This window comes from Triticum aestivum, chromosome 3B (assembly GCF_018294505.1).
Source record: "Triticum aestivum cultivar Chinese Spring chromosome 3B, IWGSC CS RefSeq v2.1, whole genome shotgun sequence".
Lineage (NCBI taxonomy): Eukaryota > Viridiplantae > Streptophyta > Magnoliopsida > Poales > Poaceae > Triticum > Triticum aestivum.
This window is the reverse complement of record NC_057801.1, coordinates 279,659,935-279,677,082: the sequence shown is the minus strand read 5'-3', so window position 1 is coordinate 279,677,082 and position 17,148 is coordinate 279,659,935.

The following is a 17,148-nucleotide window of genomic DNA, read 5'->3' as shown; positions in this document are numbered from 1 at the left end:
GAGTGATAGCTTCTCTCGGAGTGATGTTCAGAGTCGGAACCGGATACCCATTCACCAACATGAGCTTGATGTCTTCGTTTTGTGTAGCTCTTTGATGACTTGTCCTTCCTTTCCGAATTTTTGCTTCTCCGTGAGGGTCTTCATTCATAATGATCATCTCTGCTCCTTCTCTCTCTTGGTGGTGATTCTTCTCTTCTACTTCTTCTTTTTGGAGAATCTTCTCTTATTTTGTAGGGTGTCGTACACTCATTGGAATAGTGTCCGGGTCTCCCACAATTGTAGCAGTTGCGCTCTCGACTGGAAGATCTCTTGTCATTGTAGGACCTTGACTTAGAGCTTCTTTCTTTGCTTCTACTCTTGTAGAATTTGTTGAAATTCTTCACCATTAAGCTCAATTCTTTATTGAAGGTTTGTTTATCACTTGATGATGTGGGAGCTTCACATGAGGCTTTGTAAGCACCACTTGACTTGTTGTGAAGTTCCTCCTTATCCTTAAGTGACATCTCATGAGCAACAATTCTACCAATGACTTCCGTTAGTTTGAGATTCTTGTAATTGGGCATCATTTGAATCAATGTGCACACGGTATCATATTTTCCATCCAATGCTCTTAGGATCTTCTTGATGATGAATTTGTCGGTCATCTCTTCACTCCCTAAGCTGGCAATCTCATTTGTGATAAGAGCAAGCCTAGAGTACATTTCAGCGATACCTTCACCATCCTTCATTTTGAACTTGCCAAGCTGACTTTGGAGCACATCCAACTTGGATTCCTTGACGGAGTCGGTACCTTCGTGCATATTAATCAAAGTGTCCCAAATATCCTTTGCATTCTCAAGACGGCTGATTTTGTCGAATTCTTCGGGGCACAATCTGTTGAAGATGATATCACAAGCTTGAGCGTTGTATTGCAGCATCTTCAATTCTTCCGCATTAGCTTCATGGTTTGGCTCTCTCCCATCAAAGAATTCACCTTGCAAGCCAATACAAATAATAGCCCAAACGGCGGGGTTATGTCCAAGAATATGCATTTTCATCTTATGCTTCCAACTAGCAAAATTAGTTCCATCAAAGTAAGGACCTCTACGGTGATAATTTCCCTCGCTAGACGCCATACTCTCCTAGGTTGTGAAACCAAGGCTATGACCACCAAAAGCTATGAAAATCAAAGCAAATGGAGACCAAGGCTCTGATACCACATGTAGGACCTTGAAGTATGTCTAGAGGGGGGGTGATTAGACTACTTGACCAATTAAAAACTTAACCTTTTCCCAATTTTACAGTTTGGCAGATTTTAACAATCTTTGGACAAGTCAAGCAATCATCACACAAATCAAGCAAGCATGCAAAGAGTATATAGGCAGCGGAAATTAAAGCATGCAACTTGCAAGAAAGTAAAGGGAAGGGTTTGGAGGATTCAAACGCAGTTGGAGACACGGATGTTTTTGGCGTGGTTCCGATAGGTGGTGCTATCGTACATCCACGTTGATGGAGACTTAAACCCACGAAGGGTAACGGTTGCGTGAGTCCACGGAGGGCTCCACCCAAGAAGGGTCCACGAAGAAGCAACCTTGTCTATCCCACCATGGTCGTCGTCCACGAAGGACTTGCCTCACTAGCGGTACATCTTCATGAAGTAGGCGATCTCCTTGCCCTTACAAACTCCTTGATTCAACTCCACAATCTTTGTCGGAGGCTCCCAAGTGACACCTAGCCAATCTAGGAGACACCACTCTCCAAGAAGTAACAAATGGTGCCTTGATGATGAACTCCTTGCTCTTGTGCTTCAAATGATAGTCTCCCCAACACTCAACTCTCTCTCATAGGATTTGGATCTGGTGGAAAGAATATTTGATTGGAAAGCAACTTGGGGAAGGCTAGAGATCAAGATTCATATGGTAGGAATGGAATATCTTGGCCTCAACACATGAGTAGGTGGTTCTCTCTCAGAACTGGTAAGTTGGAAGTGTAGGTTTGTTCTGATGGCTCTCTCCACGAATGAAGAGGAGGTGGAGGGGTAATATAGCCTCCACACAAAATCTAACCGTTACACACAATTTACCAATCTCGGTGGGACCGAATCAACAAACTCGGTCAGACCGATTTAGTAAACCTAGTGACCGTTAGGATTTTCGGTGGGACCGAAATGCAACTCGGTAGGACCGATATGGTTAGGGTTAGGGCATAACGTAATCTCGGTGAGACCGATTACACAAACTCAGTGAGACCGATTTTGGTAATTAGCTAACCAGAGAGTTGGTCAGGTAAACTCAGTGGGACCGATTTGCTCTTTTCGGTGAGACCGAAATGTTACAAAAGGGAAACAGAGAGTTTACATTGCAATCTCGGTGGGACCGATCGCTCACTTTGGTTAGACCGAAACGTTACGAAGGGAAATCGAGAGATTGCAATCCCATCTCGGTGAGAACGAGATCCCTATCGGTGAGACCAATTTGCCTAGGGTTTGTGGCATTGGCTATGACATTTGAACTCGGTGGCGCCGGATAGAAAGAATCGGTGTGACTGATTTTGGCTTTAGGTTTAGGTCATATGAGGATGTGAGAAAGTAGTTGAGGGTTTTGGAGCATATCACTAAGCACATGAAGCAAGAGGCTCATTAAGCAACACCTCATCCCTCCTTGATAGTATTGGATTTTCCTATAGACTCAATGTGATCTTGGATCACTGAAATATAAAATGTAGAGTCTTGAGATTTTGAGGTTGAGCCAATCCTTTGTTCTTGATATTTTGAGGGATCCACTTTCATCATCCATGCCATGCGATTCATTGAGCTTTCCTGAAATAATAGTCTTGGAATAGCATTAGCTCAATGAGCTATATGTTGTTAAGAATTACCAAAACCACCTAGGGATATTTGCACTTTCACCATCGCCTTGGATGAGAAACATCCATCTCTAGCAGTGGACGATGCGGTCTTGGTAGGCACTCCAACATGGTGGAGGACGGTTGCGATGTATGGGGTGGAGGACGGCGGCGATGGATGGGGTGGCGGATGGAGTAGGTTGGTGTGGGGATGTTGTTCTAGCGCGGGCTGTATGTAGGGAGAGGTACGGGGAACCATGTTTTTGGGACACGCCTATCTGAAATTTCGGAAAGTTAAACTTAGCCTCCGATAAAAATTTGGACGTCTCGTCGGTTGGGGATAGGATGGTAATCTCGCATCTCCCCAATATTTTCCCAGAGCGATTTTAGGCGAGGAGAGGATGTTTTGGCGCCCACGATTGGCACCCATGGTGTATGAATGGGGCTGATAGGTAGGGTGGTTGTGTCACGTCTGAGTGAAGTTAGAAACATGCCCCTATTGAAATAATTGCCTACATCAATTTCGGATGAGGAAAGTTTGTTTTGCCGCCCACCGTGTATAAATGGGGAAATGGAGGGAGATATAGAGGTCTTTCAGACGATCTTGAATCAAATGTGTTTTTCCGCCCATGTTTGGTGCCCATCGTGTCGGAATGGGCTCAGAGGTGGTCGTGTCACGTCTAATTGAAGTTACTAACCTACCCCTATTGAGAGGAGTGGAAATTGGGCCAATGGATTGTCAGTGTAAGGGGTAGACAGTAATTTCCATCTCCCAAACACTGGCTTTGAGAAGCCGAAATGGGAGTGGACATTTTGCCACTTCTATTGAATTTTGGGACAATAAGTATCCACGTTTACCCTGGCAACTAAATTCGAATCCATTTTGTATTCCTATACGAATCTTTATAAATCGTTCTATGTGTTTTTATATATCTTCAAAAGCACGACAAAGATGTATTCCACTGTCATATATGAATATGATCTATAAATGTCGATACTCGAATTTAGAAGCTAGAATCCAGTTTAAGGTGAATTCGAATATTTGAAACCACTTTATGTCCAACTCAAGTGTCACACGCAACATAATGTGTACTCCCATTTAGATATGTACACAAGCGATGTCTCAAGATTCAAAATACCGAGTCAATCAACCAATAATGTACAAAACTAACAGACATATAAACACTTATAGAGTATATGGATCAATAATATCAACTGACATACATAAGTCAGGCCGCTGTACTTTTTTTCTAGAAGAGCATCCTTTTTTTACTGAAGCTAGTACATCATCTTGGCCATTTCAAATGTGTGCCACTTAAGGACCATCTATAATACTATTATTGGTGAATGCACATTCAACCCAATTGCCATATTTGTAGGTCTAGCACATCAATAAAATGAAATGTCTCAGATTCTTCTCAATTAATACAGACTTGTGCAAAAAGAATTACAAACAAAAAAAATTATTATATGATATCTAAAGCAAATGTTTGATTGATTACATGAACAAACAACAGAAAGGTTATTCAACGATGGAAAGAACATTTCACCTATGATTTACCAAGTGGGAACAATGCGGTCAGTCTTAGCTTGCTTCATTTTGAGATCCACCAAATATTTAATGGTTGTCTTGAGTACTGCTTGTGATTGTGTTGTTTGCTTCCTCAACATGTCAACTTCATCTGTAAGGGCAGAAATAGAATCTCTTTCTACCAATAATTTCGCCTCTATAGCATCAGCAGTTGGCAATTCATGATGCACGACTGGGCCGGTGCCACTGTTGTGGCATGACACAACGTCCATGGGGACCTCGCTCTTTGATCTTGGGCTAACCTGTTTTGCCATTAAAGTTCCAATTGGATTCCGAAAAGTTTAGGTTAGCAAAACATCTCAACTGGGATTTATAACAGCAAACCAGTTAAACAAACAAGGAATTAAAGAGTTTAATTTGGATGCTGAAAAGTAGTTATTAACATCATTGTAACCGGTTGCAGCAGCAAAGTAGTTAAACAAACAACTTTTTGCAAAAGGTACCTATTGTGGCATTGGAGTTTCTCTTGGATGCTGAAAAGTTGAGTAGCCAGTAACGTGATTAGAGCAACCGGTTGCAGCAGCAAAGCAGTTAAACAAACAAGTTTTGCAAAAGGAACATGTTGTGGCATTGGAGTTTCTCTTAGGTACTGAAAAGTTGAGTAGTCAGTAACTTGATTAGAGCAACAAGTTACAGCAGCAAACCTGTTACATAATGATATTTTTGAAAATGTACCTGCTGTGTAATTGGACTTCCAATTGGATCCTGAAAACTTGAAGTTGGTAAGATCATTATAGCAACAAGTTACCACAGCAAACCAGGTAAACAAGGAAGTTTCTGAAGAAATACATGTTGTGCCAACGGAGTTTCAGTTGTATCCTGCAAACTTAAATGTTAGCAATCATAAATAAAGTGTTGCAAAGGCCATAAGAAACTAACATCAAACTAGTAAAAAAGATGGTGTCCCTCATATAAACCTAACAGTTGCCTATCTATGAACATGCAAACATTACTAGTGCTGCAAGTGATAACAGCAAACCTTTTCAAGAAATAGGGTATCAGAACGTAAATTACACGTGAATTCTACTACACCCTAGAAGTACGTATCACCAGCTATCTACATGCTTAAGTAGCTATTTAAGTTCAGGCAAACAGGTAATTCTTAACAGTAAGTATCAAACACATAGATAGGCGCAGTCCATAATAGGATTAACAGGCTATGACATTATGTAATCATTAGCAAACTAAATTAAGCCAAGCAACGTAATTGAACAATTTTGCAATAAGTGGCTAACTAAAATTCCAAGAAGTAGGTAACTAAACTTACACCAGCGCTTTGTACAGGCACACTGCAACTTTTTTTTGCTTATAAGGTTCTACGAAGGAGTCCATGGCATCAATTTCTTGGATACTCAGTCCCAAGACTTCTATCTTCCCACACTGCATTGGTAAGTCGAATGGTTAATTTGATAAGATGGTGCATCCTTGATATGTTATATGAGGAAGGGTTGTCGGACTAGTTGTATCCACACACATCACACTGGCTTTTAATGTATATTTCATGCGATTACATTTGGCATATCGACATCTAAGCAATCTACAATAGGATGAAAAGAATGGCATCCTTCACATTATTGGCGAACTCAGTTCATAGAAACAAGAAATTCAACCATTTTGTGGGTACATTAAAAGAGCCACTCGATTATTTTTCACTACCCCAATCATACACGCAAAAGGGGTTACACCACCGTAGGGGCTAGTATGGGCGGCCGCCTCGGGTGGCTGAAAAGTGTGCACCTACTTTTAGTTGTCCAGGTTGGCCCACGCTAGTTTTTTTTGTCCCAACGCACGAGCAGGCAATGTAAAAAATGTATAAAAATGTTTCAATTTGGATGGGCTAATAACATAGGTGCAGGGCAGGCCCTATAGCAGGCTCGCGTCACAAACGAGCGCCTCCCATATCGATCGACAGCAGGAAACATGCAAATTCGTTCACTCTAGCCTCCAGTCCGGTTTGCTCCTAACCTAGTCGCCGCTGGATAGACCAACATAGCACTTCCTCATGCCCTCCTTGGATGCCAGTCGCCAGGCTTCAAGAGAATGGAAGGATAAGAAGATGAAGATCCAACCCTGGGTGTAGCCTGCGTGGGAGGCAGCGGCGGCATCACGAGCATGGCATCGAGCTTGCACAAACGTATAGTCGCAGCTTGCAAGAGCAGCATGCGCAACGAGCAGGTACATCACATCCCTGATTAGATCTAATTCATTTGTTCAATTTCTGGCCAATAGTTAAACCTAACGGTGTTGTAAAACTGCTTGTATGTAGGGAATCTATTAGAAAATGAAACCAATTTCTGCATATTTTATAACTCCCCCAATCAATACTGAACTAACTAAACCTGATGTATCTAATCAAGTTTCCGATGAAAACATACAAGCTCATGTTGTTCTTGAGCCTAAAGTGTCTAATGAACAGACTGCTAATGAAGGATTTGATGCAAACATTTTACATGCTCCTGGTGATAAACATATAGTGTCTAATGAGGGATCTGATGCAAGCATTTTGCAAGCTCCCATTGAAGGATTTAGTATTTAATGATGATCTGCTATGTTGAGAGAGACACAGAGATTTTCAAGCATTGATGACAAGCAAATTATAGTACATTTTCATGGATTGAGGAAACGTCGAGGCCATCTACCAGAAAGTCCCCGTATCATGATAACGTAGCATAAATACATTTCTAATATGTTGTTTGAAACTATTGCCATACTTGTGAAGGATAGATATATTGGTATGCAGTTTGCGCCCTGGTTATAGGTGCATTTACACTTCGATATTTTCAGCCAGAGAACGAATAATTCAAGCAGGTACATACCATGTTAGTAGTCCTTGTAACCCATGTTGCATTTTGTGTTTTTTGGTTCTTACATCATTTAGTGATTTGTAATCTGGAACTACTTTGGATCATTAGCTGGTTTTCAAAGTGCATGTAGCTTCGTATTTTTGAAGTTAAATTTTCGCCCCTGGTAACTTGAATTTGTGGATCCACCACTGCACACAAATCTTACATGCAGGCTAGTACGAATCAAATGAAATGCAGGGACTTACACTAGCTCGTTTTATAGGCTCACTACAGCTCTGCTTGCGCTTGGGATGTTCCATGTACAAGTCCATGTTACCACTTGCTTGGATGTGCAGGCCTTGTGCTGCTTGCATCCCCCTCTGCATTTTTGACATGACGAATGGTTGATCAAATAAGAGGAATAGATCTTGCTATTGTACCAGAGGACAGGTACTTACAAGGTTGTACCGGTGTGCAGGATGTGTACCAGATCCCATAGCGTCGTCATGCTTCGCTAAAAAATGGTTTTGCTTGTTTCAGATGATATCTCCAGAAGAAATAAGAGTTAAAGGCAGAGTTGCGTAGGCATGTAAGCTAAGAGAGCAGTGAAAGGATATCCAAACATCGTTGAAACAGCGCACAAGGGAGTGATATGTGGATACCTAGTTCAGGCCGGCGTTTGGGCATCCTCGCCTGGCTAGAGTGCAGGTCACTTCAGAGCGGTTGAGGGTGATGCACTGGCGTTGGCTGGCCACGCATGGATGCAGATCTTGAGTGGCAGCGGAGTGCTATGATGCAGTGGACGAGATCGTTGGTGAAGCCCCAACGTCCTCAGGGGCGGAGGTGTGATGATGTGCTCGGTGAAGTATCCCCGGTGAGGTGGGAGACGACATCAGTGAAGCGCACCTGATGTGGTGGAAGTCGGTGTCTGTGAGGCATGTCGGTTGCGGCTGCCAACGTTGTCGGTGGACCACCCTGTGCGGTGGACGCGGTCGTAGATGAGGTAGCTCTGGTGCGGTGGTGAAGCACGACCGTTGTCTTTGTTGTCGTCATCCGGCACAGAGGTGGGGAAAGAAACGAGATGAGGGGCGATTTGAACTTTGCTTGGGTTGGCGGCGAATTAGGGATTTGAACGCTCTGGACGCGGAAGGGGATGGTGGAGAAGGGAGATTTTGTAGGGCTGGAATTGGGGCCGCCAGATATTTCAATCCAAAATGTGGAAGTGCAAACTTATTTTGTCATCATTCTTTTTTTGGGGGAGGGGTGTCGGTGTCAAAACCGGTGGATCTCGGGTAGGGGGTCCCGAACTGTGCGTCTAAGGTTGATAGTAACAGGAGGCGGGGGACACGATGTTCCACCAGGTTCGGGCCCTCTCTATGGAGGTAATACCCTACTTCCTGCTTGATTGATCTTGATGAATATGAGTATTACAAGATTTGATCTACCACAGGATCGTAATGGCTAAAACCCTAGAAGTGTAGCCTATATGATTATGATTGCCTCTACGGACTAAGCCCTCCGGTTTATATAGACACCGGAGGGAACTAGGGTTGTACAAAGTCGGTTATAGAGAAAGGAATCTTCATGTCCGGATGCCAAGCTTGCCTTCCACGCCAAGGAGAGTCCCATCCAGACATGGGTGATAGTCTTTGGTCTTGTATCTTCACAGCCCATCAGTCCGGCCCATGCCAACTGGCTGGACGCCCGATGAGCCCTTAATCCAAGACTCCCTCAGTAGCCCCCGAACCAGTCTTTCAATGACGAGGTGTTCTGCGGGTAGATTGTCTTCGGCATTGCAAGGCAGGTTCCTCCTCCGATTACTTCAAGGTACCTGACTTAAAGAGCAGTATTCAGCTTTCCAGTTAATGTCGCGCCCATCGGCATCCACACTTTCCTTACTTCAGCTTCCACGTGTCGAGTGAATACGAGAGGTCGGGGTATTTTTGCATATACCACCCTGATCGTGTAAGAAAGGCGTCTTTTTAAAGAGATTGGGATCTTCAGATCCATTCCACACCAAGCGAGGGATCCTTAAAGCTCGCTAGGAGAGACCATTCCAACATGGCTAGCGCTCCCAGCTCTTCCTCCCGTCCCCACGGCCCCGAAAAAGGCGATTGGGAGAGATGTTCCGTACCCCATAGTCAGCTAGTCCCCGTTCAAGCAGGATTGACTTCCTTCGACGGCAAGGCTCAGGCGGAGAATTGCCCCAATCCATCCGGGGGGAACGAGTATGCTTTGTTCCCTACTTGTTGAGAGGCGTTGGATTTCGAATCCATCCGTTCCTCCAAGGGTTTCTAGAGTATTATGGCCTTCAACTGCACAATTTCACTCCTGCCTCCATCCTGCACATCGCGAGTTAAGTTGCTCTTTGTGAGCTATTCCTGGGTTGTGAGGCCCATTTTGAATTATGGAGGAAACTATCCTGCCTCGTCCCTCGTAGCCAAGAGGGATCAATATTTGAAGTGGGCGGAGCCGAGATATGGTGCATCGCTGGGACTGGATACCTGTCCGGCACGCCAAAGAAGCCATCCAAAGAGTGGACTTCCGAATGGTTATATATCAAGGACGTCACCCTTCCTAACCCAATCCGAATGGGTCTTCCTGAATTTTCAAGCGTTTTGCTGAAGAAATGCCATAGCTGGCGCCCTCGGAGCTTCGAGGAGGAAGATAGCGTGGAAGTCCATCAATTGATGAGCAAGATAAAGACGCTCGCTCAATCCGGATTATCAATTGTCGAGGTAATGGCGACTTCCATAGTACGAGGGGTTCATCCACTCCAATACAGAAGGCTTCCAAGTGGCACTATAATGGGGAAGATGATGCCTCCCGCTGCGGTTGGAAGGGTCCGGACACCCCAACCGCTTTGGCCAAAATACTGGCCGAACTATACAAAGGGGAGAAAGAGGAGTTCATTGATATTAAGCGCCGAGACGGATTTTCCATGTACAATCCTCCTAGCTGGGTGAGTTCCAATCCCACTAGTCTACTCAATCTACTCCCTGAGTCACTTCCATGGACAGTAATCCGTCCATTTGTAACAAGAATGGCGGAAGATCACCAAGGGGCTCCACAGCCCCGCCCCACAGCCTGAGGACCAGAAGATGATCCAGATATATTCGTGGAGCTTGAGGATGGAGTGTTTTACCAGGCGAGCCATGACGGCACGGAAGTGGCCATCACCGTCGACTATCCAGGTCTTCTCCCTGCCTTACACGTAACTAATCAGGAGACGTTTGCTCCGAAAGAGCTTCCTCATTCTGCCTCACCCACCGCACTATCTTGTGCTCCAAAGGGGAGGCGCTCGGCGTGCCATCCTGCACTAGAGGCGACTCCAAAGAGAGCGGCGCCCGCACCGGGCAAGCTTTCGAAGAGGAAGGCAAGCGAAGACGCATTCGAGCCGTCATCAAAGAGGTATGGCTTTGTAAACATGCCCTTGGGCGATCACATCCAACTGTGATATTATCTGTTCGTGTCTTATCAGAAAGATTATTCGGCAGACTATGTCCGGGAGTCCTACCCGTCACACTCCCAACAGCCAGGTTCCAGCCCCTGCCTAACGATGAGGGCTGATATGGGAGTGCTGTCGGATTGTCCTTTGGCAAAGGATTCAGATGATGTGTCTGTCACTAAATCGGAAGTGGAGAGCGCCATGAACCATCAGCGTCGGAGGGCCGCTCTTCACGACCCCGGATTTACAATAGAGGCATTCAATGCCTTCAGCTTGGGTGATGCGTACATCCGAGCTGCTCGAGATGGGCTTGCCAGAGCCACAGATCAATATTTGAAAGATATGCGGGTGAGCTCACATTATATACCAGTAGCCCCCAAGACTTGAAGAAGTTGATTCAGCTGATTTAAGGATCATTGTAAAACCAGGTGCTTACGGAGAAGAACAACCTGTTGTCTGAAGAGCTGGAAAAGTGTCGGACCCAGCTAGCTTCTGCGACAGCCAAACTTGAGAAATCCAAGAAGGCATCGCCTGGTAATGTGTCCCTCCATCGAGAAATACCGAATTATATACCAGCAATGCTAACACAATTGCATATCTTATGGCAGGATCGTCATATCATCTGGGGAAGGCACCGAAAATCACACAAGTGGGTGAACAAGAAGCCAAAGGCAATTGGCCGAGGGCGAACGTATACTGACACAGGTCAGGGAGGAGAAAAACAAACTCCAGGATTCCAACACACAGCTGGGTGAAGAACTGAAAGATGTACGGGCCCAGCTGGCTGACTCCGTAAAGGAAAATAAGAGGCTGCGAGGCGGCATATTTAGTATGTGTTCAAACTTACCTCCGCGTAATTCGTCGAGGAAAGGAACTGACAGAGTTATGTTTGTAGGTATGCTGACTAGCCGTCCCGAAGAGGAGATGACCGGATTGTCGGGCGATCTGCTACAAGAGTTGTCGCAAATGCACGAGCAATCTCGGCAGGCGATGCAAAGTGTTGCCAGGGCCTTATGGCCATCCGCCTCCCCTCCAGGAAGTATGGAGGAGCTTGTACAACTGTTTAAGGGGGCGCGACGGCATTTCCGATCATGGATGATATCGGCCTGTCGGGAAGGTGCGCGAGAGGCCTGGTCCATGGTGAAAACACGGTATACCAAGTTGATCCTAATCATATGGCCCAGGTCGGACCTTTAGGGTTAGATGGAAAATAAATTCCCGTTAGTTTGGTATATGACAAGGTAAGTGTAGCCGTGAAATATTCTCAACAGGATTGTAAGCTAGACAACCTGTTGGACGGCATAGAAGAGGAAATTTTTGAGTCCAAGTGACTATGTACTTTCCTTGACATATTTGTCCCTAGCCGGATTGTAAAACAATTTTCATGGAAGACCTTTTCGCTTCAACCTCTGGACCCAAAGGTGTGGAATGTTTTCGAATACATGAGCGGCAAAATAAACTAAGGTATGCGTGGAAACCATGCATAGGGGTCATAGTTGCTTGAACAAACAAGTATCCGGCTAGCTATGTTATATTACATTGTGATTGTAATAAACATCTTCCAAAGAGAATAGTTCTGTTAAGGGTTCCTTTCCCTGGGTGAGCATGTGTTAACGTGCATGTCCGAACTGTGATTGAAAAATCGCAGCATATGTAACATCTGGGGGTCCATAGTTTACTGAATAAAAAACATCTTTAGTCTGCTGACCGAACATTACGTTAAGAACGCTAGCTTTCGGCTTCACCCAGTCTGAGGTACACATCCGGATGACCCAGCATTAACAATCGCAGAGGTGCTCCCTTCATGCCCTAGCCGAACTAACGGGAACGTAGGGCATAAGCACAGGAGCCAGGCAACCCAGCTTGGCCAAAATTTAAGTCATTCGATGCATATAATGGCGAAGAAAAGGTACATACAAGGAAAAGACGCATATGTGGTGAGCATAATGCTCGGAAAATAATAATAATAAGCTTCTGTACAAGAAGCCTCCAAGTATAATGGACGTACATATTTGAGGATGTGTACGTCGTAGGTGCACGGTTTTAGCCGCACAAGAGCTTTAAGGCTAAAAAAGAAAAAGTGAAAAGAGAGGGAAGAAATAAATAATGGAAACAAAAGGGAGAAGGAGACGAACGAAGAGTTCGGCGCTAGGCATAAAATCTTCGGAGTCTGGCCGCGTTCCATGGGTTCGGCTCTAGGCGATTGTCTGATGCATCATGCAGGCGGTACGCTCCTCGAGTGAGAACTTCGTCAATGATGAAGGGACCCTCCCACTTGGGCTTGGGTTTGTCCTTTTTCTTCTTCGGCAAGCGTAGAACAAGTTCTCCAACATTATAAATCTTGGCCCGTACTTCTCTACTTTGATATCTGCGGGCATGTTGTTGATAAAATGCGAAACGGGCTTTTGCAGCGTCACACTCCTCGTCCAGGGCATCTAAGCTCTCCTACCAATCAAGCTCGGCTTCTCTCTATTCATACATGCACATTCGAGGTGAGTCATGAATAATGTCGCAGGGTAACACAACATTTGTGCCGTACACCATGAAAAAAGGTGTATATCTGGTAGTGCGGTTGGGCGTGGTTCGCAGCCCCCAGAGTACGGAGTCGAGCTCCTCAACCCAGTGCTTGTCTGATTGTTTCAAATACCGCACTAGTCTGGGCTTAATGCCGCTCATAATAAGACCATTGGCTCGTTCAACTTGACCATTTGTTTGCGGGTGATAGATGGAGGCGTAATCGAGCTTAATGCCCGGATTAGCACACCAGATTTTCACCTCATCGGATGTGAAATTTGAGCCATTATCGGTGATGATGCTGTGTGGAACACCATAATGGTGCACAACACTAGATATGAAGTCTATCACTGGTCCGACTTCGGCCGTTTTAACTAGTTTGGCCTCTATCCACTTAGTGAATTTATCCACCATGACCAATAGATATTTTTTCTTATGGCTTCCTCCTTTAAGGGGTCCGACCATATCAAGCCCCCAGACCGAGAAAGGCCAAGTGATGGGGATTTTTTGTAGAGTGGTGGGTGGCATATGGCTTTGATTGGCGAAAACCTGGCATCCAACTCAACGTTGGACAAGGTCTTGTGCATCTGCTTGGGCCGTCGGCCAATAGAAACCTGTACAAAAGGCCTTGCTTGCAAGGGCACGAGCCACGGCGTGCTGTCCACCGAGACCGGCATGAATTTCAGCAAAGAGATGCCGCCCTCTTCCTCGGAGATACATCTTTGAAGTACTCTAGTAGCGCTTTTCTTGTAGAGTTCTCCATCGTGAATCTTGTAGGCTTTCAAGCGCCGGATAATGCGGCGTGCCTCATTCTAATCCTCAGAGAGTTCTTGCCTATTAACGTAGGCCAAGAAGGATTCGGTCCATGGGGCAATGACTGCCATGATAAGATAGGCCGACGGTGTTATTTCGGTGCCTGAGCCCCCGATGATATCGGTGTGTTCGGAATCTGGGGTAACAATCGCATCCAGACTGGTGTTGCCGCTCTCCCCATGCCACACCACGGATGGCTTGAAGAGCCTTCCCAGAAATATGTTAGGTGGGACGGGATCGAGCTTGGCGCCGATGCAAGCAAGGACATCCGCCGCTTGATTACTTTTTTGAGCCACATGATGAAACTCGAGCCCCTCGAACTGACCCGACATTTTGAGAACGACATTACAGTAAACCACCATCTTCGGATCTTTGGCATCGAAATCTTCATTCATTTGAGATATTGTGAGGTTTGAATCGCCGTGCACTTCCAGGCGTTGTATGCCCATGGAGATAGCCATCCGAAGACCATGCAATAAGGCCTTGTATTTGGCTGCATTGTTGGAGTCTATGTATAATATTTGGAGTACGTACTCAAGTGTGTCTCCAGTCGGGGATGTTAGGACAACACCCGCTCCTAAGACCGCCAGCATTTTGGAGCCATCGAAGTGCATGAACCAGTTGGAATATGTGACGTACTCGTTAGGCAGTTCGGCCTCTGTCCACTCGGTGACGAAGTCGGCCAGTACTTGGGATATAATGGCCCGGCGCGGTCTGTATGTTATGTCGAATGGGAGGAGCTCAGTGGCCCACTTGGCAATCCAGCCCGTGTCCTCGCGGTTGTTTATTATGTCATTGAGTGGTACTTCGGAGGACAACGTGATCGAGCACTCTTGAAAGTAGTGTCGTAGCTTCCGGGATGCCATGAAGACCGCGTATGCTATTTTTTTGTAATGTGGGTACCGGGATTTGCATGGTGTGAGGACAGTGGATACGTAGTATACCGGCTTTTGAAGCGAGAATTTCTGTCCGTCCTCCTCTCGTTCAACGATGAGCACCGAACTCACGACCTGGTGTGTTGCCGATATGTATAATAACATGGGTTCGCCGACGTTTGGTGCTGCCAGGATTGCGTTGCTCGCTAAAAGAGCCTGTATTTCTTCCAGTCGGGTTGTTGCTGTATCCGTCCACTCGAAGTGATTGGTGCATCGAAGAAGCCGATAAAGTGGCAATGCTTTTTCTCCTAGTCTGGAGATAAAGCGGCTTCAAGCTACCACGCATTCTGCTAGTTTTTGGACTTGTTTAAGGTCTGTTGGCATAGCCAACTGTGACAAATCTCGGATTTTAGCTGGGTTTGCCTCAATTCCTCTATTGGAAACGATGAAGCCCAGCAGTATTCCAGTGGGAACACCGAAAACACACTTTTCTGGATTGAGCTTGATGTCATATGTATGGAGGTTGTCGAATGTGAGATGCAGATCGTCTATTAGTGACTCGACGTGTCTAGTTTTGATGACTACATCATCCACATATGCTTCCACTATCTTGTCGATTTGTTTCTCCAGGCATGTTTGAATCATGCGTTGGTAGGTGGCGCCGGCGTTTTTGAGCCCAAAGGGCATAGTGTTGAAGCAGAAAGGCCTGTATGGGGTAATAAATGCTGTTGAAGCTTGATCGGACTCCTTCATCTTGATTTGATGATATCCGGATTATGGGTTGAGGAAACACAGTGATTCATGTCCTGCAGTAGCATCGATAATCTAATAGATGCAGGGGAGGGGGTAGGGATCCTTAGGGCAGGCCTTGTTGAGGTCTTTGAAATCGATACATAGGCGCCAAGATTTATCCTTCTTTGGTACCTTCACCAGGTTTGCTAGCCAGTACGGGTGTTTTATTTCTCTGATGAATCCGGCCTCGAGTAACTTGGCTAGCTCCTCCACCATAGCTTGTTGTTTGGGTTCGGAAAAGCGCTGAAGTATTTGGTTGACCGACTTATATCCCTTCAGTATGTTTAGGCTGTGTATGGCCAGCATGTGTGGGATCCCTGGCATATCAGAAGGGTGCTAGGAGAATATGTCCCAGTATTCGTGTAGGAACGCTCGCAGTGCGGCGTCAACCGCTGGGTCCAGCTATGCCCCGATGGATGTTGTCTTCTTGGGGTCCATCGGGTGGACTTAAAATTTGACTATTTCATCTGCTGGTTTAAAGGTGGTGGATTTGGGTCACTTGTCCAGGATCACGTCGTCCCTATCCAAAGTGGAGTGTAGTTTGGTTAACTCTTCAGCCGCAAGGGCTTCAGACAATGCCTGGAGGGCCAAGGCTGCAGTTTTGTTTTCGACACAGAGTGATGTGTCCGGATAACTGGCAAGAGTGATAATTCCATTAGTGTCGGTGGGAAACGACACCTATGGGATCACTGAAATCCCTTCTGTGGTTGCGGGGCACGGAATCGTGAGAAGAGCGGGACTAGGGGATGGCACACAGAGGAGTTACCTAGGATCTGGCCGCAAAGATGCGTAAAACCCTACGATCCTGCTTTGGTGGTTGTATTAGTGTTCTTGAGCTCTCCAGCTAGCTCTGGGTGCTGCGAGGTACAAAAGAGCCGAATCCCTTCTCAGTATGCCATGGGCCTCCTTTTATAGGCGAAAGGGGCTTCCACAGTGGGACACAGGAGGTGGAAAGTGCTACAGCGTTGTGAGGTTATCGCTAGTATTATAGGACAAGGCGCATTAAATGTGGGGCTTAGGTGTCCATCACTTTATTGGGGGACGGGGGTGAGGCCCATCTCGTCCATCATCGCCCCTCCTAGCTTCGACACGCGCCCCGGCCAGCAACGCATGCAGCGCCACATAGGCAGGCAGGTAGCTGAGGTGGCGCGGTGGTGGAGCCTCCACGAAGGTCTGCATGCTGCCACGCAGGTGCCTGCCCAGCTGGTTGGGTTGGCGGCTGCGTGCAAATAGCAGTAGGAACCTGGCTAGTGCGGGCCTGGCGGTGGCCTTGCCAGGACGCTTGGCGATGGTCTTGCCGCGTGGCCCGGCAAGGGTCTTGCCGCGATGCGCCGGCTTCCCCGGCAAGGATCTTGCCGGGGGGTCCCGTGGGTTTCTTCGGTGGGGACGGTTGCCTTCCTATCCCCATTTGATCTTGATTGTTCTATGTCTTCACAAAGATCTGCATGCCACCACGGAGGTGCCTCCTGAACCCTGTCCCGACGCGACTGCTCAGCATCGGTGGGCTCG